Source organism: Erinaceus europaeus, chromosome 3 (assembly GCF_950295315.1).
Source record: "Erinaceus europaeus chromosome 3, mEriEur2.1, whole genome shotgun sequence".
NCBI lineage: Eukaryota > Metazoa > Chordata > Mammalia > Eulipotyphla > Erinaceidae > Erinaceus > Erinaceus europaeus.
In genome coordinates, this window is record NC_080164.1 from 19,253,470 (window position 1) to 19,274,350 (window position 20,881).

At 45.7% G+C, this 20,881-nt stretch overlaps 2 long non-coding RNA genes across 3 annotated transcripts; one reads left to right on the plus strand and one right to left on the minus strand.

Moving 5' to 3' along the window:
* Nucleotides 1–254: 254 nt before the first annotated feature.
* LOC132537453 (uncharacterized) lies at nucleotides 255–17,272 on the plus strand. The gene is made up of 3 exons (XR_009548885.1): nucleotides 255–381; nucleotides 12,240–12,446; nucleotides 16,954–17,272. It is a non-coding gene; the product is annotated as an uncharacterized LOC132537453 (long non-coding RNA).
* On the minus strand, nucleotides 6,027–20,860 carry LOC132537454 (uncharacterized). Of its 2 annotated transcripts, none has more exons than XR_009548887.1 (4): nucleotides 20,539–20,860; nucleotides 15,151–15,380; nucleotides 14,730–14,871; nucleotides 6,027–6,219 (listed from the first exon to the last, which is right to left on the minus strand). It is a non-coding gene; the product is annotated as an uncharacterized LOC132537454 (long non-coding RNA). The 2 variants fall into 2 exon arrangements; XR_009548886.1 differs by lacking the exon at nucleotides 6,027–6,219 and adding an exon at nucleotides 7,380–7,573.
* Between the last annotated feature and the right edge of the window lie 21 nt (nucleotides 20,861–20,881).

The window sequence follows — 20,881 nt, forward strand, 5'->3', positions numbered from 1 at the left end:
TTTTATTCATTCATATCTTCAAGTTTCCCAAAATAATGAGACTGCTATTTGTGTAACATTTTTTTATTGAGGCTTAATTGACATATGACAATATGTTCATCTCAGGTGAATGAGTGCCTTTCCAATAAGGCGGCTGTGTGCCTGGCAAGAGAATCATCCAGGGAACTTCTAAATCCCGTGCTGGCTCTTCCTTCCTCGAGGAAGTGCTAGCTAATTCTCGGCATTGGGGGTGGAGGAACAAATATTTTGAAATCCTGCCCTGGGGGGATTCTGATGGGGAAACATGCATTCTTCCTTCACTTTTCATTGGTACGAATCTCACAAACTAAAGCTGACCCAGGAAGCTGACTCAGGGAGGAGAGCAAGAGGAAGGCTTTTCAGGTAAAAGGGATCTTTTCTGGGGAATTTTGCAAAAGATTGAAATGCCTGGGGCAAAATGGTGCCTAGAGTGAGCAGTGAAGAGAGGGTGGGGTAGTCACAGCTAGGCTGCCCAGGAGGAAGCGGAGTGCTGGGCTGGAGAGTTTAAACCTGATTTTTTTGAAACAGAAAACTCTTCCTGTATCCCTCTGTTCAGTACCTTCTACTGCAGACCTCCTCTGTGCCAGGCTTTTCTACTCGGTGCTGGGGCGAAAGCAGACAAAACGAAGCCTATGTCCTGGCAGGAGTGCTGTGGGCTGAGCAGTCCATTCTGGTTTTGCTGCAGGAAGTATTACGGCAGAAACATTTACTCTCAGCACAGATTCAGGAGACATTCCAGGAATGTCAGGAGAACACAGCTTATTGCTGTTAATAGGCCACAGAAAGAGCTCACACTCTTGAGGAATTCTGGAAAGTTTATACAGGGGGTTGCAGGCTGAGAACAGAAAGCATTCTCACAGAAGCGGATGCAGCAAGGTTATGGGGGTGGGAATCTTCAACACATTGCTCAGGGTCTGGTTGTCTTAGTTACTGTTATCTTTCCCTGCATAGCTGTGTCTGGGAGAAAGTTAGTCTCAAGACTTACTGGAACTTCGCTTTGAGGAGGCTGGGGTCCTGCAGCACTCAGTGGCTGCCTTGGGATGGGGAAGGATTTAGAAGTTTTATCACCTGTCAGGATAAGGGGGACCTTCCTCAAGGCCTTGTGTTATCTGGCCAGGTGGGCCTGGGGATTTCTACCAGACTTTGGACAGTTAACTCTTTCTTTGCTGTCACAGTTTGCCTGGGGGATTTTCTGCATTTTATTTACTTTTTTTTTTTTTTTTAATTTGTGATTATAGTGGGTTGCAAGATTGTAGGATTACAGGGTAAAATTCCACACCACACCTGCCACTGAAGTTCGGTGTCCCCACCCTCCCTCCATTCATTTTAATTTCATGAGTTTTCTGGGTTTTCTCACTGGTCCAAGGACCCTCTGGACAAGCCGGAGTAGCTGGTTCTGAAGGAAGTAGACGATGTGTATGTGGTTTGTAAAGGGGAGGGAGGCAGGGGAGAGGTTGGGCACAAAGAATGCCAGTTGAGACAAGGTATCAGGGAGGCTGGCTCTGTGGGTGTGACAAGAGGAGAAAAAGAGAGTGGGAAGGAGGTGTAAGTGTCTCAGGGTAGCCTTGGGAGTGGGAGCTACTATTTAGCAGAGAGAGTTATCATGTGGAGGGCATACAGGAGAAACGTGCTTGGCAGGGGTTGAGAGGAGGAAGGTAGGAGGCCCAGGTGGGCAAAATCACATCAAAGGCACAGGGTGGGGTTCTGGTGTGATAGGAGCCGCTGGAGGACTGAGGACAGAGATGCGGCAGAGTCACTTACAAAATGGGGGATGAGAGGCAGACTGGGAGTATGGACCTACCAGTCAACGCCCATGTTCAGCGAGGAAGCAATTACAGAAGCCAGACCTTCTACCTTCTGCAACCCACAATGACCCTGGGTCCATGCTCCCAGAGGGATAGAGAATGGGAAAGCTATCGGGGGAGGGGGTGGGATATGGAGATTGGGCGGTGGGAATTGTGTGGAGTTGTACCCCTCCTACCCTATGGTTTTGTTAATTAATCCTTTCTTTAATAAAAAAAAATAATAAATAAAAAAAAATAAAATGGGGGATGGAGGGTAGTCAGGGCCTGGGAGGTGGCACAGTGGATAAAGTACTGGGCCCTCAAGTATGATGTCCTGAATTCAGTCCCTGGCTAAGTGATGCTCTGGCTCTTTCCCTTTCTTGTTAGTGAATACATCAATCTTAAAACAAAACAAAAAGGGGTTTTTAAAAAATGGGCCAAGTGGTGGTGCACTTGTTTGAGCAAAGATGTTATAATGCATAAGGACGCAGGTTTGAGCCCCTGGTCTCCACCTGCAGGGGGAACGCTCTGTGAGTGGTGAAGCATTGCTATAGGTGTCTTTCTGTCTCTCTTCTTATCTATCTCCCTATTTCCTCTTAATTTCTGGCAGTCTCTACCCAATAAATAAATAAAGATGGGAGTCGGGCTGTAGCGCAGCGGGTTAAGCGCAGGTGGCGCAAAGCACAAGGACGGGCATAAGGATCCCGGTTCGAACCCCGGCTCCCCACCTGCAGGGGAGTCGCTTCACAGGCGGTGAAGCAGGTCTGCAGGTGTCTGTCTTTCTCTCCTCCTCTCTGTCTTCCCCTCCTCTCTCCATTTCTTTCTGTCCTATCCAACAATGACAACAACAATAATAACTACAACAATAAAACAACAAGGGCAACAAAAGGGAATAAATAAATAAAATAAATATTTTTAAATAAATAAATATATATATAATGCTCAAGGGGCTGGCAAGGCAGCTCCCTTTTAAAGTGTGCCTGCTTTGTCATGTGCAAACCAGTGCCCAGCCCAGCTCCCACTGCAGGAGAGGAAGCTTTGGTGCTGTGGTGTCTTTCCATCTCTTTGTGAAAAGATGATTTGCAGTAATGAAGCCCTAGCTACAACAACAAAAACAGTAACCAATTCAAGGTGATTAGGAAGCATTTTGATGAGCAAGTCCTGAAGAATTTCTTCCCGAAGTGTTTGATCTAAGAGCAGGATACATAGCTATTGCTATACAGGTCCACGAGCCTAGGGCACACCAGCCTTGGCAGTACTGGCTTAGACCAGGCCAGCCTCCCATGATGGTTCTGGGAACTGAGAGGAGGAAAGATCTCGAATTGTCCTGGGTGGCCCAACATTTGAAGGAATGGGATTGAAGGGAGGAGAGTGACAAGTCAAAGTGGATTCCTAGCTGCAACTTTCCCTCAGAGTTTGAATTTCTTCCTCTGCTGTCATGCTCCAAGCTTTACCAAAGACATGAATTTGCTAGTCCCTTTCCCCCTAGAGTGAGGACGTTCCCAGGATGAGTGGCAGGGGCAGGTACTCGGAATCATGCCAACCTGTGCTCACACCCAGCTCCACTGCTGGTGCCCCACAGTCCTCAGCCAGCACACCTAAACTCTGGAGACTCAGTATTCCTGACAGTAAAACAGGAACAATCATACCTGCCTGGCAGAGCTGACAGCATTGAACGTGAGCCAAGGTCATGCAGAACCAAGGTCACGACCTCCTGGAATCACACCCTCTTAACTCAGTCTTTGTGCCTCCATGTTTGCAGGGTGATCAGTGCTGGAGCTGTCATCGGTGCTCTCACTCCTCTTTCCCCCAGCTCAGGTATTGCACACCTTTATCTTTTGAGTTTTTATTTATGTGTGTGAGACAGAGGAGGGAGAGAGAGAGAACCCGAACATCACTCTGGCATATTGCTGTGTCAGGGATGGAACACACACCTGTGCTCTGCCAGCTGAGTATTGTCCTGGGTATTATTTATTTATTTACTTATTTATTTATTTATTTATTTTAATGGAACATAAATCTGAGAGTCTGGGTTGCATAGTAACCAAACTACTACTTCTAGTATAAAAACAAAATTTATCCTATAGCTGGGGTGAATTGAAAGTTTACACAAATGTCACAGATATTCCTATATAGGTGGAATTTGCTTAAGCCATGAGACTTATATAATGTTTAAACTACTCATAGTATGAAAAGAAGCAGGTCCAACCCCTGTGGAGAACAGTCTGGAGAACTCTCAGAAGGCTAGAAATGGACCTACCTTATGACCCTGCAATCCCTCTCCTGGGGATATATCCTAAGGAACCCAACACACCCATCCAAAAAGATCTGTGTACACATATGTTCATAGCAGCACAATTTGTAATAGCCAAAACCTGGAAGCAATCCAGGTGTCCGACAACAGATGAGTGGCTGAGCAAGTTGTGGTATATATACACAATGGAATACTACTCAGCTGTAAAAAATGGTGACTTCATCATCTTCAGCCCATCTTAGGTGGAGCTTGAAGAAATCATGTTAAGTGAAATAAGTCAGAAACAGAAGGATGAATATGGGACGATCTCACTCTCAGGCAGAAGTTGAAAAACAAGATCAGAAGGGAAAACACAGGTAGAACCTAAACCAGAGTTGGTGTATTGCACCAAAGTAAACGACTCTGGGTTGGGTGGGTGGGGAGAGTACAGGTCCAAAAAGGATGGCAGAGGACCTAGTGGGGATTGTTCTCTTATGTGGAAAACTGAGAAATGTTATGCATGTACAAACTATTGTATTTACTGTCGAATGTAAAGCACTAATCCCCCAATAAAGAAATTACAAAAAAAAAAAGCATTTGGTTAACTTCTGCTTATTATGTATTACAGTGTGTTTGGGCTCTGTTGGGTATGTGAGAGTGGTTAGACAACAGAAGACACACGCCAGTACACACCCCACCCCCATGCACTAAGGGAGTGGAAGAAGAGAAAATTCCAACTCTTCTCCTTCAAAAATCCCTTACCCAGCAGTCCACTTGCTGACATGTTTGCAATGACTGCTAACAACAGTGAGAAACTAAGAAGAACTTGAATGCCTCAGGATTAAGAGTTAGATGAACTTTTAGTGTCATAGAGTATACTATGAAGTCATTAGAATATATGGTTTACTATGTCATTAGAGTATATGGTATACTATGGAGTCATTAGAGTCATGTTTTAGAATGACATTTGGTAACATATGTTGATATACATAATCTATTGATAAATTTGAAAGGCAGACTATAATTAAAGAAAAACTAAATAAATTGAGATCTATATTATGTTCATGAACTGGAAAACTCAGTGTTAAGATATTAATCCTTTCCCAATTGACCTCTAAGGTTAAATGCATTCCTAATCAAAATATCAGCTAGTTTTCTTGGGGGTGGAAGGCTGATCAGAATCAATAAGTGTTGGTATGCTTCTAAATTCTGCTTACAAGACCTTCTGTTTTGATCACCACATTAGGTTCGCTTGTATTACTTACAGATGTGGTCTATTTACATAATCACTGTTTTACTGGGGGGGCCCACCCTGCCTGCAGGGTATTGGTTTAATCCCCACTGGTTAGATGGAAGCTTTCTATGTTCTGTTCGAGCTCTTTTTTGCTCCCCCTCTCCTAATCATTTCCTTTCCCTTGCCACTTCCGGTGAAGAGATGCATAAAAGGCGATGTATCTGATTAATAAACGAGATACTGCTTCCCAGCTCAGCCATGAGTCCCTGGTTGTCTCTCTACCACCCATGAAGCCAGCCCGGCAAATAAGCATTCAGGGTGTGGAAACAGCATAATGGTTATTCAATCAGACTCACAAACCTGAGGCTCCAAAGTCCCAGGTTCAATCCCTAGAATAAATATATTATTTCTTTAAAATAACTCGGTTTTATTTTATATTATTTTTGTTAGTGACTTACAAAATAACATGGGTTGGCACAATTCCACACTGTTCCCACTACCAGAGTTCTGTATGTTCATTCCCTCCATTGGGAACTGCAACAGTTCTCCCAAGGTCACAGATATGGGTTGATTATTATTTCTTTCTTTCTTTTTTTTATTTAAGAAAGGATTAATTAACAAAACCATAGGGTAGGAGGGGTACAACTCCACACAATTCCCACCACCCAATCTCCATATCCCACCCCCTCCCATGATAGCTTTCCCATTCTCTAGCCCTCTGGGAGCATGGACCCAGGGTCATTGAGGGTTGCAGAAGGTAGAAGGTCTGGCTTCTGTAATTGCTTCCCCACTGAACATGGGCGTTGACTGGTCGGTCCATACTCCCAGTCTGCCTCTCTCTTTCCCTAGTAGGGTGTGTCTCTGGGGAAGCTGAGCTCCAGGACACATTGGTGGGGTCTTCAATCCAGGGAAGCCTGGCCAGCATCCTGATGGCATCTGGAACCTGGTGACTGAAAAGAGAGTTAACATACGAAGCCAAACAAATTGTTGAGCACTCATGGACCCAAAGCTTGGAATAGTGGATAGGAAGTGTTAGGGAGGTACTCACTGCAAACTCTAGTGTCCTTCTGCTTCCAGGTATATATTTTGCAGTAGTTTATGGATATGTGTGCACATAAGCTCTCTCTCTCAGATTATTATTTCTATAACTACCTATCTATATACTTCTCCATTATTCTATGGACATGTCTTCTCTTCCACTTTAAGTCACAGCTATACCTGTTACTACTTCCAAATGTCTTTCATTTTTTTTCCTCTTCTCTGTTGTTAAAATTTTCTGAAGGCTCTTGCCGGGCCGGCTAGCTTCATGGCGGGTAACAGAGACGCGGAGACCACGGCTGGGCAGGGAAGCTGTATTTCTTTATTCAGGAACAACGATTCATAAACTAAACCAAACTAATCACCAAACAGAACTCTGCTGTCTCTTTGCGGTGGCACAAGCACTCTCTCTAACTCTCGAACTCAGGAACCCTGGAACTCTGTCTAACTCAGGAACTCAGGAACTCTGTCTTACTCTGGAACTCTGGAACTCTCGTACTGGGGAACCCTCTGCAACTCTGGCACTCTCGAACTCAGGAACTCCGGAACTCTGTCACTCTCGAACTCAGGAACCCTCTCCCGGGGTTCCGTGGGGCGGGGCCAAGCAGGCCCGCGAAATTAATAGGACTGATCCAATTCTCTTGGCGGGGGAGGGCTAGAACAAACCAATGTAAAGCATACGACACTTCTCTTTCTGGGCCCTGATGGAATTGGGTTTCTGGGGCCCTCTAGTCATCTTCCCCTGACATTTCTCCCTCTCTAGAAGTACGGACTAGAGTTCTTTTAGAAGTGCAGAAGGTGGGAGTTCTGACTTCTGTGATTACTTCTTTGCTGGGCATGGGCATTGACAGGTACATCCATACCCTCCTGCCTGTTTCTATCTTTCCCTAGTGAAAACGCACATTTTTGTACAGCACAAGTATTATCACTCACAATAGTGAATGATGTAATGAGAACTTCCTGTTAGCCTCATTCACTTCACATCCTATAAACACCTTTGGATGGATGGTCACTGCTCCGTAATCCTTTCTGTAAGGATCTATGACCCTCTGGATAACTCCCTGCACATAGCCCTTTTAAACTCTTTTAAATAAATATTGTATCACCAAAAAAAAATAAATGGAAGGGGGAGGGCAAGTGATGTCTTACCATGTACAAGGACTTGGGTTCAAACCCTGGGACCACACAGGAGTACCATAAACACACCAGGGGAAGCTCCACAGATGTTGAAATTGTGCTGCAGTATCTCTCTCCCCCACCTCCCACCTGTAATTTCAAAAAGTGGAAGAAAGTCTAGGTGAGGGCAGTGGAATCATTTATGTGTATGGCCCCAGAGCTGTACAAAAAAGAAAAAGAAAGAAAGAAAGAAAGAAAAGAAAGGGGGGGAAAGTAAATAAGGAGGAAGAGCCAGGCACCCACATAACTCCATAGTGTGTCACCACTCAGGTCTAGTTGCTTAGGTGTACCCTTTTTCTTTTTTCAAATTTTTAATTTTTATTTTCCCTTTTGTTGCCCTTGTGGGTTTTTGTTGTTGTTGTTGTGGTGGTGGTGGTGGTGGTGGTGGTGGTTATTATTGTTGTTGTTATTGATGTTGTCATTGTTAGGACAGAGAGAAATGGACAGAGATGGGGACGGTGGGGGGGGGAGAGAAAGAGAGACACCTGCAGACCTGCTTCACCACCTGTGAAGCGACTCCCCTGCAGGTGGGGAGCCGGGGCTCAAACTTGGATCCTTAGGCCAGTCCTTGTGCTCCGCGCCACATGCGCTTAACCTGCTGTGCTACTGCCCACTTCTTCTATAAATGCCTCACTTGACCTCATTGCCTGCTGCCTCTTCGGAGTTTTAAAAACCTGAGACTCTTGACCACTCTCTGAAACTAGTCCTGCAGAGCTGGCAAAGAATGTGGACAGTGAGGTTTGCTTATGCAGGACATTGTGCCCTGCAGGGAGCCCTCTGGGCTGAGTCCCTGGCTGCAGCTCTGCTCCACTATGAAATCACCCATATTTTGCCCATCACCTCCTGCTAATCCTCTGCTCCTGCTTCCTCCTGCAGCGGCAAGCCAGGCCTGCCCCCCCCCTGCCCAACTAGTTGTAGCCTCTGAGTAACCCTGCCTGGTTAGTCTAGCCAGGTTAGAATCTCACAGGCCTGGTGACTAGAGGCAAGTCACAGCCTGTGTCTATAAAAGAGAAAACACCTCACAGGATCTTCAAGGGGATTAAAGGTGATCATGTTAAAGAAAATTCCCAGCCTGCGGTTCACTGAGGAACCTCCAGCGAAATTCGCAGCCCTCTCTCCATCAAAGGAGCAACACCTGTCACTTGGCCCCTGGGACATTGACTCTCTCTGTTTGGTTTCTGTCTTTACACAAGCATCACTTCAAGAAGTACCTTCATGTTTTGTAAGTGTGGCACTGTTCAGTCACCTTCTTCGGGTGACTTGTTCAAACCTAGGTCAGAACAGGAGGGGCCAGAGAAACCCATTTCAGCAAACTAAAGTTGTTCTTTTATGTTCTAGTGTCATTGTTTACACACTGGGACAAAATGGGATATTGCCCTGGTGCCATGGGCTAGGCTGCCCTGAAAGGCCACAGGGTGAATGACAGGGTGAGGATAGGCATGGGGGTACAGAGTTCTAGAGGATTGCTATGCAGAAAGGAGAAGAAGTAAATGAGAGGGCACTTGTCCAAATATGACCAATATCTTTCAAGTAAAAATCAGGTGGGGGAGAGGTAGCTAGGCTTCCTGAATCCCAGATTTAAATCCTAGTTTTGACATTAAATCAGTGCAGTTAAACCATTTTAGATCCCAACTTCCTCACTGTAGAGTGAGTGAAGTCAAACATGATTATATCTTTTTTTGAAAGTTCCTAGAACATACAGCCACTTTGTTTTTTCCTTCCTGCCCTTACATCCCATATCCTTTGGCTGGGAGCCAAATTCTTCCTGACAACTAAACTCCCAGATGCCATGAACACTCTGCCTCCCCTTCCCCACCCCCAGCTCCCCAACTTCAATGAGATCAGAGATCTCACAGCCTCCGTCACTCCCTGAGATGCCAGCCCAGCTTTTGTCTCACACTCAAGCCCCGGGCCTGCCTGTGAATGAGAACTAGAATTGTCTTCATGCTCACTGCTCAGGGGAGTGGAAAACACTGATAGATGTTTTCTGCCATGCCAAATTAGAATCCTCAATGGTGTCCCCCATGAATGTGGTTATAATTGGTGGTTACAGCCCACATTACCATGGCTACACTTGTACAGTTACACTACGGATTAAATTGATTTTGCAGACTGATCTGGGAATTTAACCAACATTTGTACCATGGTCTCTGTGGGAAAATACATTCCGTGTTCCAAACAATTGACCTTTTGGAGCTGATCCAGTCCCTAAGCTGGAGACAGGCTGTATGCTATTATGTTACATTTTGAGTTTCCTTTGTATGTCCTAGAATCAAAGACTTGTTAGAGCTAGAAGAAACTCTGGAGATCATTTACTAATGAACTAATTTCACAGGTGATGAAACCAAGGTTTGGAAAGACAGGTTTGCTTAAGGCTTCCAGTCTAACACCTCCAAGCAAATGCTTTCTCACTATTCAAGTCATTTCTGCTCATTTTCCCGACTAGCCACTAAATAAATGACTTAAAGTTGGAGAGGGAGTCGGGCGGTAGGTAGTGCAGCAGGTTAAGCACACCTGGCGTAAAGCACAAGGACTGACATGGGGATCCCGGTTCGAGCCCCCGGCTCCCCACCTGCAGGGGAGTCACTTCACAGGCGGTGAAGCAGGTCTGCAGGTGTCTGTCTTTCTCTCCCCCTTTCTGTCTTTCCCTCTTCTCTCCATTTCTCTCTCTCCTATCCAACAACAACAATAACAACAAGGGCAACAAAAGGGAATAAATAAATAATTAATTTTTTAAATCTTTAAAAAAAATAAAAGAATGTTGGAGAATCATGCCTTCTTCAGCATATGTTTCATCTACAGTTAGCTGGTTCATTCATCACTTAGCTTTAGAGGTTAGTCACTGTAAGAACTTCTTAAGTAACAAGTATTGCTAAGGCATTTCAATTAATTGCTTATCGTATACTCAATCAAACCACAGTTAAAGCAGTTTAAATTAAATCAGGGTTAAACTTAATATTTGAGTAAGACCTCATGTATGTTTTATTTAACCAGTATTTCCTACATTAAAGAGAACTATTGCTGTGAGGAGTTACTCTAATGAATATTTGTCCCAGTTCACAGACAGATGTTATAGGCAGTCCCTGCTATTTATTAGTTTTAATGTGATCTTAGGGAGAGTTGCTCATATTCATAACTACACTGGGGAAATGTGATAATGCTTTGTTTTATGCAACCAAATGAACTGAAACAGAGACTTGTGATAACATTTAGAAATAAGTCTGTGACTGAGAAGATGCCTCAGACATAGTTTGGATATACTGTATGAATCCAGCAACCATCATCAAAAACAAAGCATTTAAATTGTTTTTGGTGAAACAAACGTTTTACATTTTGTACACTTTTCTTCACCAACAAAGACATTTAGCTATTTTCTGTTATCTCTTTGAATGAGCAGAGTAGGAGAGCACTGGAAAATAAACAGTTTCATATCTGCAGAGGGCAAGGTTTTATTGCACAAACTAGAGCTGACCTAAATTGACAGTTGTCCCTGTAATCCAATTAAAAGAAGGGGGGAGAGCCTCAGACCAACTCTTTTAAAATGAAGTAAAGCGGGGAAGCAATTACAGAAGCCAGACCTTCTACCTTCTGCACCCCACAATGACCTTGGGTCCATACTCCCAGAGGGGATAAAGAATAGGATAGCTATCGGGGGAGGGGATGGGATACGGATATCTGGTGGAGGGAATTGTGTGGAGTTGCACCCCTCTTATCCTATGGCTTTGTTAATGTCTCCTTTTTAAAATAAATTTTTAAAAAAAAATTTAAAAGGTTAAAAGTAAGTCCTCCTTCATGGTATCTGCCCATATAACTTTAACTGCAGCTCTTATAACTAGATAATTCCTTCAGTCGATGGCCATTTAGTTTGTAATCATTTTACTGTGAAAGATGTACAGGAGAGTTAGTTGAAGAAAAGTGTGTTTTTCACAAGTAGAACCTGAACTGGAATTGGTGTATTGCACCAAAGTAAAAGACTCTTGGGTTTGGGGGGGGGGGGGAGTTAGAGAATCCAGGTCCAAAAAGGATGATAAAGGACCTAGTGGAGGTTGTATTGTTATATGGAAAACTGGCAAATGTTATGCATGTAGAAACTATTGTATTTACTATCAAATGTAAAATATTAATTCCCCAATTTTTTAAAAAGTGTTTTTCTAATTTTTTTAATATTTATTCCCTTTTGTTGCCCTTGTTTTATTGTTGTCGCTACTGATGTCATCGTTGGATAGGACAGAGAGAAATGGAGAGAGGAGGGGAAGACAGAGAGGGGGAGAGAAAGATAGACACTTGCAGACCTGCTTCACTGATGGTAAAGCAACTCCCCTGCAGGTGGGGAGCCAGGGCTTGAAATGGGATCCTTATGCCCATTCTTGCACTTAGTGCCACGTGCGCTTAACCTGCTGCGCTACCACCTGACTCCTGAAAAGTGTGCTTTACAAAGAGTTTATGTGTGTATGCATGTGGGGTGCCAGGGAGCAGGTTACTGGCTAAAGACAACAGAAGATGCATTGCGTGATACCTGCCTTTCTATAATTTGGGGAGGGGGTGGTGGTTAAAGTGACTGAGGACATGCCTTATGACTTAACTAATAACTCTGCTGCCTTGATTATCCTCACATATGTGTCCTTAAGTGAAAACAAGACTAGATCTTGAACTGTGTCTGTCTATGCCCTGTTTGGGTATGCCTAGCTCTATAAGCCTAGCTCTGCAAAGGTTGTCTGTCCTCTTCTGAAACATATTTACTTGTCTGGCTTCCCAGTAACTTTGCTTCCTACTAATCTTGAGAGTTTGGAGGTTATTGCGGAAGAGTGTAGCGACTCTTAGTCAACTGAGTCTGCACGTTTAAGCAGTGAGGGAGGAAGGAGGTCACCCACCTTGTCTACCAGATCAGCCAACCAGCCCTGGTGATCAATGAAAGGACAGACGTCATAGCCAGATGACCCTCACACCCCACCTACAACACTGGGTAAGAAGAATGGCTACCTCCAGTTCTATGTAACACCATCTAGGTCATAATACCACTAAAGACTTATTAAGGACTTAATAGGGAAATCATCTTTATGGAAGACCAGAACAGTGAATGACCACCGATCACTGATAAGTGATCTTGGATAGATCAGGATGGCATAGAACTGATATCACTTATCATGAATTGCACACTTTGTTACCTAAATCCATTCCTTTTCTGGCCAATACTCAGAGACTTACTGAACATCCATATGAAAGTCTGTGGTGTGTTTGCTGCTAGTCTGTTCACTGTGTTCCCAAGTCCTTCCTTAAGGGATGTCCTCAGGGTCATCTCCCTGACCCCAGCATGGGCTGGTTCCTCAGACCACTAGTCTAACAGGCAAGAGTGTGTTCCAAGCATTACTCATTAACAAATACAAAATAAGATCATAATATCATTACTACTTTTCAGCCAGAGATAGAGACAGGGAGGCAGAGAGAAATGATGAAAGAGACCACAGCACCAAAGCCTCCTTCAGTGACGTGGGGGCTGGACTCGAGCCAGGGCCACATGCATGAAAAAACAACATCCTACCCAAGTGAGCTATTCCAGACTATTCAGACTCCCAAGTCATGATGCTCCTTGCCACCTGTGACCAGAAAGTCCAGTCGGGATTACCAAGGATACTGGCATACATGACCCCAGTTTCTCCTTAAACCTAGAGATGTGATGGCAAATGTTTTCCATTCAGCTCTCTTTCCACTCGTCTACAAAGGTGTGGACTTTATAGTATTTGTTAATTTCCTTGGTGTCCATACTTCTCCCATGTCCAATATGGCGTCACCAAAGAAGAGGCACAGTAACATAGCGTGATATAGTAGCTTCACTTGCAGGCACACATGGGTGTGAAGAACCTCAGACGGCAGACAGTAGGGGATGGGGCAAGTGAAGAAGGATGCGTGGAGTTCAGATAACCCCTTACCTCTGCTTTTTGCACAGTTAATTGACTTGTAAACCTATACAATTTAATTTTTAGATAATGGCTCTGTTCTAAGAACTGGCTGACAGAATTCCTGAAAGCTGGGCAATTGGTTTTCAGCCAAAGGTGCCTCTGGCCCACCACTGTCTAAAGCCCCTCTGAGCTGGAGGTCTTGACTAAGAGTATGCCCTTCCATCCGTACAGTGAAAAAGTCCTGTCTAATGCAGAGGAGGACCTTGGCCTGATCCCTTTCCTGACTCTCTACAGGCCCAGAGACTGGGAGGCAGTTCTCTACATGCATTCAGAACCACCAACAGCCAGTCCTCAGCCGAGGCCTGTAGGTTTCCAGTAGTGGGTGCTCTCTGGGCTGCTCTTGCTGGGCTTCCTCATAGCCAAGCCATAGCCTTCTCATGTCTCTGCATCTGAGCTGGCACTTCCCTAACCAATGGCCTCTACTCTGCTCTCTCTCAGGTCAAGACCCTGCCTGGTGGTGGGATCAGCCAAGCAGAGTTCTCTCTCCTTGGCCCCTCCCTGCTTCTATTGCTGCTGCTACTGGCTGCACTGATTCTAGTTCTCTATTCCTCCCCCTTTCCTCCCCGCACATCCATCCCACCTCAAGCTCTTATCCACACTGTAAAACCCAAATAAACCATGAAAACCATGATTCACGAAAATGTCATTAAAAATAACAAAAGGAGGATAAAACTGAAGGTAAACAGTTTTTATAAAACACACATGTTTATGTACAACTATATATATTATATAAAAAGTCATTACCAGGCTGGGGCAGGGGGAGGGGGAGATAGCATAATGGTTATGCAAAGTAACTCTTGTCGTATGCTTTACATTGATTTTAACAACAAACTCTCATGCCTGAGGCTCCAAAGTCCCAGGTTCAATCCCCCACACTACCATAAACCAGAGCTGAGGAGTAGTGCTCTGGTAAAGAAAATAAATAAATAAAATAAATAATTACTCATGGCTGGTGGGATTACAGAAAATTGATTTCTTTGCAAATTTCCTTCAATAAGCATATTTTACCCTAAAAAAATAAGAATCAGGGTGTTTTAACAGGAAATCTGACCTACATTGATAAGAAGCTAATTGGAAACTTCATCTCTTGTTATTTTTTACTTATTAACAGAAGATAGGGAGAGAGAAAATCATAGCATCATGTTGGAACACTGTTCACTCACAAGGAGCAAAAGGAATTATGGGGCATGGATGTAATTAGCATAGGGCTGATTTCAGCCTGATGTCAAAAGCGTACTTAGGCAAACTTACAAGGGATTGTGGGTACAAGAGACTATTTGAGCAAGTACCTGGGAGCAGTTTGCCCGTTTTGCTATTCTTCCATTCAGTGCCCTTTTCCCTGCTTGCCCTTTTAGTTCTCCTCATCTTCTGTGCACTGCTGCCATTCCTGACTGATCTCTCCTGAAACCTGTCCATGCTGTTTCCCTGGACCTGCAATGTAACTGAACTCTGGTAACGAAGCGTAAGGACTCATGGCTCCCGCCACATGTCTTAGCTAGCCCTTCTCTCCTACCAGTTATCCTTATCCCATCATGGTTCTTATGTACCTAAATAAACCCATGCTATAATAATGACTTTTAATATTTATTTATTCCCTTTTGTTGCCCATGTTGTTTTATTGTAGTTATTGTTGTTACTGATATTGTCATTGTTGAATAGGACAGAGAGAAATGGAGAGAGGTGGGGAAAACAGGGGGTGGGGGGAGACACCTGCAGACCTGCTTGAGGCTCTGAGGTCCCAAGTTCAATCCCCAGCACCACCTAAGCCAGAGTGGAGCAGGGCTCTGGGGGAGGAAATCCAGAATGATGAGGAATTATTCTTTTGCCCCTTGAAGGGCCCAAGATAAACTGGCTGTCATACAAGTCTGCGAACACTGTTCCAGACAAGATCATTGCTTGGTCATTTGTTCTATGTTCACCATCAATGCACAAGCTAAAACCTGAAATAGAAAGAAAGCTAGGGTGGAACAAAGGGCATTTACATCATTATAAAGTGCTCAGTGGGACAATGCTGTCCTCCCATTACCACCACCAAAACCAAACCAAACCAAACCAAAACAACAACAAAAACCCAATGGTTTCTGCTTTCCAGGCTTGTGACACAGCACCTACATGTTTAAGCTCCTCAGCTCACAGACACTATTCATATACTCTGGGAGAGATTCTATTGTAACTGTTTTTTTGTTTGTTTGTTTTATTTTGGCCTCCAGAGTTATATCTGGGGCTTGGTGTCTGCACTACGAATCCACTGCTCCTGTGGCCATTTTATTTATTTATTTATTTTTATAGGACAGAGAGAAATTGAGAGGGGAAGGGAAGACAGAGAGGGAGACAAAGGTAGACACCTGCTGACCTGCTTCACTGCTTGTGAGGCAACCTCCCTGAAGGTGGGGAGCCTCGGGCTGCAGCCAACATCCCTAAGAGGGTCCTTATGCCTCGTGCTATGTGTGCTTAACCTGGTGCACCACAGCCTGGCTCCCTTGTAACTAACTATTTATAGAGTGTAGACTCTAGTCTCCAGTAGCTAGGGAAGTGACAGTAGATAAAGCATTGGACTCTAAAGTTCAAGATTCCAAATTCAATCACCATCATCGTCACTTGTCACAGTGATGCTGTGGTTTTCTCTCTCTCTTCTCTCTCTTATTAATAAATAATATTTGAAAAAATAGTGTGTAGACTCAAACATTAGATGCCTGTGTTTGAATCCCAGATCTGCCACTCCTGTGATTTTGGGGTCAGTATTTAACCATTCTCTACCTCAGTTCATCCCATCTACAACACAGAGATAATAGTACCTCACAGAGCTGACATGACATTTAAAACTGCCTGAGCAAAGACAGCATTCATTTTTTAAAATTTTTTTATATTTATTTATGTTCCCTTGTTGTTTTTTATTGTTGTAGTAGTTATTGATGTCATCATTGTTAGATAGGACAGAGAGAAATGGAGAGAGGAGGGGAAGACAGAGAGGGGGAGAGAAAGATAGACACCTGCAGACCTGCTTCACCACCTGTGAAGCGACTCCCCTGCAGGTGGGGCGCCAGATGGGGGTGGGGGCTCAAATCAGGATCCTTACTCTGGTCCTTGCGCTTTGCATGGCGCTTAACCCGCTGCGCTACCTCCCGACTCCCAGGCAGCGTTCTTTATCATTGCTCATTATTAGTAGTGAAAAGGTGAATGGGAAAGCACTGCCTTCAACTTGAGACAGCTTGTCTCCTCTGTGCTTCTGGGCTCATAGGAGGAATGAATAGAGAGAAACCTTTGGTGTAACCACCTCCTAGAATAGACCTGGACACTTGCTTGCCTAGATCTTTGGCATGACTATTCTTCCTAACATCTTTCTAGAAGCACAATATATAGTGGGAAGAAGAGTCGGGTAACTAAGTGTTCTTAGCTTTGTGCTTCTCTGCTCCAGGTTGTTTTCATTCTCTTGCCACCAGGGTTACCACTGGGGTTCAAAGCCTAAACAACTCCTCAGTTCACCGTGATCATTTTTTTCTTTCTGTTTGATAGAAGGTGACACAAAGAAAGGGAGAAGAGACACCTGAGGGTCAGGTGATGGAGCACCAGGTTAAGGCACATGGTACTAAGCGTAAAGACTCATGCAAGGTGCAACGATTGCCACCTCAACATGCTTCACCTCAGACTGTGTCCAGAGACTTCACATGTGGAATGACAACCCTTCAGCTGCATTACTCGGGTGAGACCTTTCCTTTCATAGTACACTCTAATTTCATCTCAGGTGGTTCACTTTCTAACAAAGTCCCAAAACCTAGATATACACCAGTTTCTGTGAGAGAGAGCATATCTTCACACGTATCTATAAACTATTGCAAAATATATACCTGAAAGCAGAAGGACACTAGAGTTTGCAGTGAGTACCTCCCTAACACTTCCTATCCACTATTCCAAGTTTTGGGTCCATGAGTGCTCAACAATTTGTTTGGCTTCGTATGTTAACTCTCTTTTCAGTCACCAGGTTCCAGATGCCATCAGGATGCTGGCCAGGCTTCCCTGGATTGAAGACCCCACCAATGTGTCCTGGAGCTCAGCTTCCCCAGAGACATACCCTACTAGGGAAAGAGAGAGGCAGACTGGGAGTATGGACCGACCAGTCAACGTCCATGTTCAGCGGGGAAGCAATTACAGAAGCCAGACCTTCTACCTTATGCAATCCACAATGACCCTGGGTCCATGCTCCCAGAGGGATGGAGAATGGGAAAGCTATCAGGGGAGGCGGTGGGATATGGAGATTGGGTGGTGGGAATTGTGTGGAGTTGTACCCTCCTACCCTATGGTTTTGTTAATTAATCCTTTCTTATATAAAAAAAAAAAAAAGACTCATACAAGGATCCTGGTTCGAGCCCCTGGCTTCCCCTCTGCAGGGTGGTCACTTCACAGGTAGTGAAGCAGAGTCTGCAGGTGTCTTTCTCTCCTTTCTATCTGACCCCTCCCCTCTCAATTTCTCTCTGTCCTATGCAATAAAACAGGAAAAAAGGGAGTCGGGCGGTAGCGCAGTGGGTTAAGTGTACATGGTGCCAAGCGCAAAGACCAGCATAAGGATCCTGGTTTGAGTTCCCGGCTCCCCACCTGCAGGGGAGTCGCTTCACAGGTGAAGCAGGTCTGCAGGTGTCTGTCTTTCGCTCCCCCTCTCTGTCTTCCCCTCTTCTTTCCATTTTCTCTCTGTCCTAACAATGATGACATCATCAACAACAACAACAATGAAAAACAAAAAGGGCAAAAAAAGGGAAAATAAATTTTTTAAAAAAAGGCCACCAGGAGTGGGTTTGTAGTATAGGCACTGAGCCCCAGTTCTTCTTCTTCTAGTGTTTGCCCTTCTTCCGTAGCCAGTCAACAGCGTCAGGTTGAGCCTGATGTAAAGTTTCGAGACCTCCTTTGAATCTGGAGAGGTGGCAGTCGTTGACTATGTGGGTCATAGTCTGTCTGTAGCCGCAGGGGCAGTTCGGGTCATCTGCTTCCATTGATAACTCTGGAAGCAGAGAGAGAGAAAGGGAGAGACCTGCAGCACTGTTCCACCGCTCCTGAAGCTTGCCCCTGCAAGTGGGGAGCAGAGGCTTGAACCCAGATCATACCACATGGTATCAGGTGTGCTCAATGAAATGTGCCACCACCAACCCCTTTTTCTCCAGTCTTTTATGCCAGGTACTTTGAGGATGCAGGTATAAGTAGATTAAAGGAAAAAATCATTACAGTAATAAGGAATATAATAGTGAGGTGAGCGAAAGTGCACTGTGGAAAAACAGTACTCACTGGGGGACAAGAGGTGAGACAGGGCTATGTGGAAGGCAGGGAGCCAAGCTTAGGTAAAATAGCATCTCTTGTCCCTTCCAAGGGATACTGAGATTGATTTCATCCGGGGACATTTGGCAACCAGATCATGGACCAGTAAGGAATCAAACCTCTTACTGGCAAAGGTCAAACTTTCCTCCAGCAGAGCTAGCCACCCCTGCTTATATGGGCACACACACAAAAACAAAACAAAACAAAACCCAGGTGTCCAACAACAGATGAGTGGCTGAGCAAGTTGTGGTATATATATATACAACGGAATACTACTCAGCTATAAAAAATTGTGACTTCACCGTTTTCAGCCGATCTTGGATGGACCTTGAAAAATTCATGTTAAGTGAAATAAGTCAGAAACAGACGGATGAATATGGGATGATCTCACTCTCAGGCAGAAGTTGAAAAACAAGATCAGAAAAGAAAACACAAGTAGAACCTGAACTGGAATTGGCGTATTGCACCAAAGCAAAAGACTCTGGGGTGGGTGGGTGGAGAGAATACAGGTCCAAGAAGGATGACAGAGGACCTAGTGGGGGTTGTATTGTTATATGGAAAACTGGGAAATGTTATGAATGTACAAACTATTGTATTTACTGTTGAATGTAAAACATTAATTCCCCAATAAAGAAATTTAAACAAAAACAAAAACCTCCAGACCCAGGTGACCAGCATGCGGGAGTTGCAGTCCACCGTCCAGCCCACAAAAACACAAGTGATTTGTCATGCACATAATCCCGATCATCAACTCCAGAATTACATGGGCACCTGTGTGTTTCCACAATATCAACAGACTGTATTCACCTGACATCATGCCTCATAAATGAAAGTGAAGTCACGCAGCAAGTCAAGGCCAGGCCCAGTGAGGAGGGAAGGGGAGGTGCGGTGGGCGTGGTGCTGCAGCCCCTGGAAGTCGGCACCCCGCGATGGTCACCCTACGATGGTCACTCTGTGGTGGTCACCCCGCTGTGGCCACCCCCCTGTGGTCACCCTATGGTGGTCACCCCGTTTTGGTCACCCCGCTGTGGTCACCCCGCGATGGTCACCCCTTTGTGGCCACCGCCCTGTGGTCACCCTATGGTGGTCACCCCGTTTTGGTCACCCCGCTGTGGTCACCCCGTGATGGTCACCCCGCTGTGGTCACCCCACGATGGTCACCCCGCGATATCACCCCGCTGTGGTCACCCCGTTTTGGTCACCCCGCGATGGTCACCCCGCGATGGTCACCTCGCTGTGGTCACCCCGCTGTGGTCACCCCGCGATGGTCACCCCGCGATGGTCACCCCGCTGTGGTCACCCCACGATGGTCACCCCGCTGTGGTCACCCCTTTGTGGCCACCCCCCTGTGGTCACCCCGCGATGGTCACCCCGCGATGGTCACCCCGCTGTGGTCACCCCTTTGTGGCCACCCCCTGTGGTCACCCTATAGTGGTCACCCCGTTTTGGTCACCCTGCTGTGGTCACCCCGCGATGATCACCCCTCTGTGGTCACCCCGCGATGGTCACCCCGCTGTGGTCACCCCGCTGTGGTCACCCCGCGGTCTGATCCGACCTGCTGGAAGGCAGCAGGCTCCAGCCTCCAGGACCCGCAGCTCGGAGGCGGGGCCCCGGTGGCTGCAGATGCTGCTCACCCGCTTCAGTTCTTGACACTTCACCGCCACCCCCTCCCAGCACCCCTGGCAAACGTTCAGGGTCCCAATAGGTGCTTGTCACGTCAGATCCACAGACTTGGGTCTTGGGCACAGAAGATGTGGGGCGCTCACAACAGGCCCTTTGGGGTCGCTTTAATTATACCTTGACTTCCAGGTATTCGCAATGACACAATTTCAAAATGGAGTCACTCCTGCTCTATACAGAAGTGCTCGTCGGTTCGAGGAAATAGGTTCAAGGGGAAGAATGACAGGCGGGAAGGACACAGTTAGGCAGCTGCAGGAAGGGCAACCGCCAGGCGGGGCGGGGGGGAGCAGACGGGCAGGCAGCCGGGAAGGTCAAGCCAGAGAGGCCACCGCACTCTACGTCATGGCGCCACCCGGGCGCCACCGCGCGCCCATCCCTCCCGTGCGCCTGCGCACCCGCGGCGAGTCTGCGCAGTAGCGATGCTGAGAGGGCGCAGCACCTGCAGGGAGGTGGCGGCTGG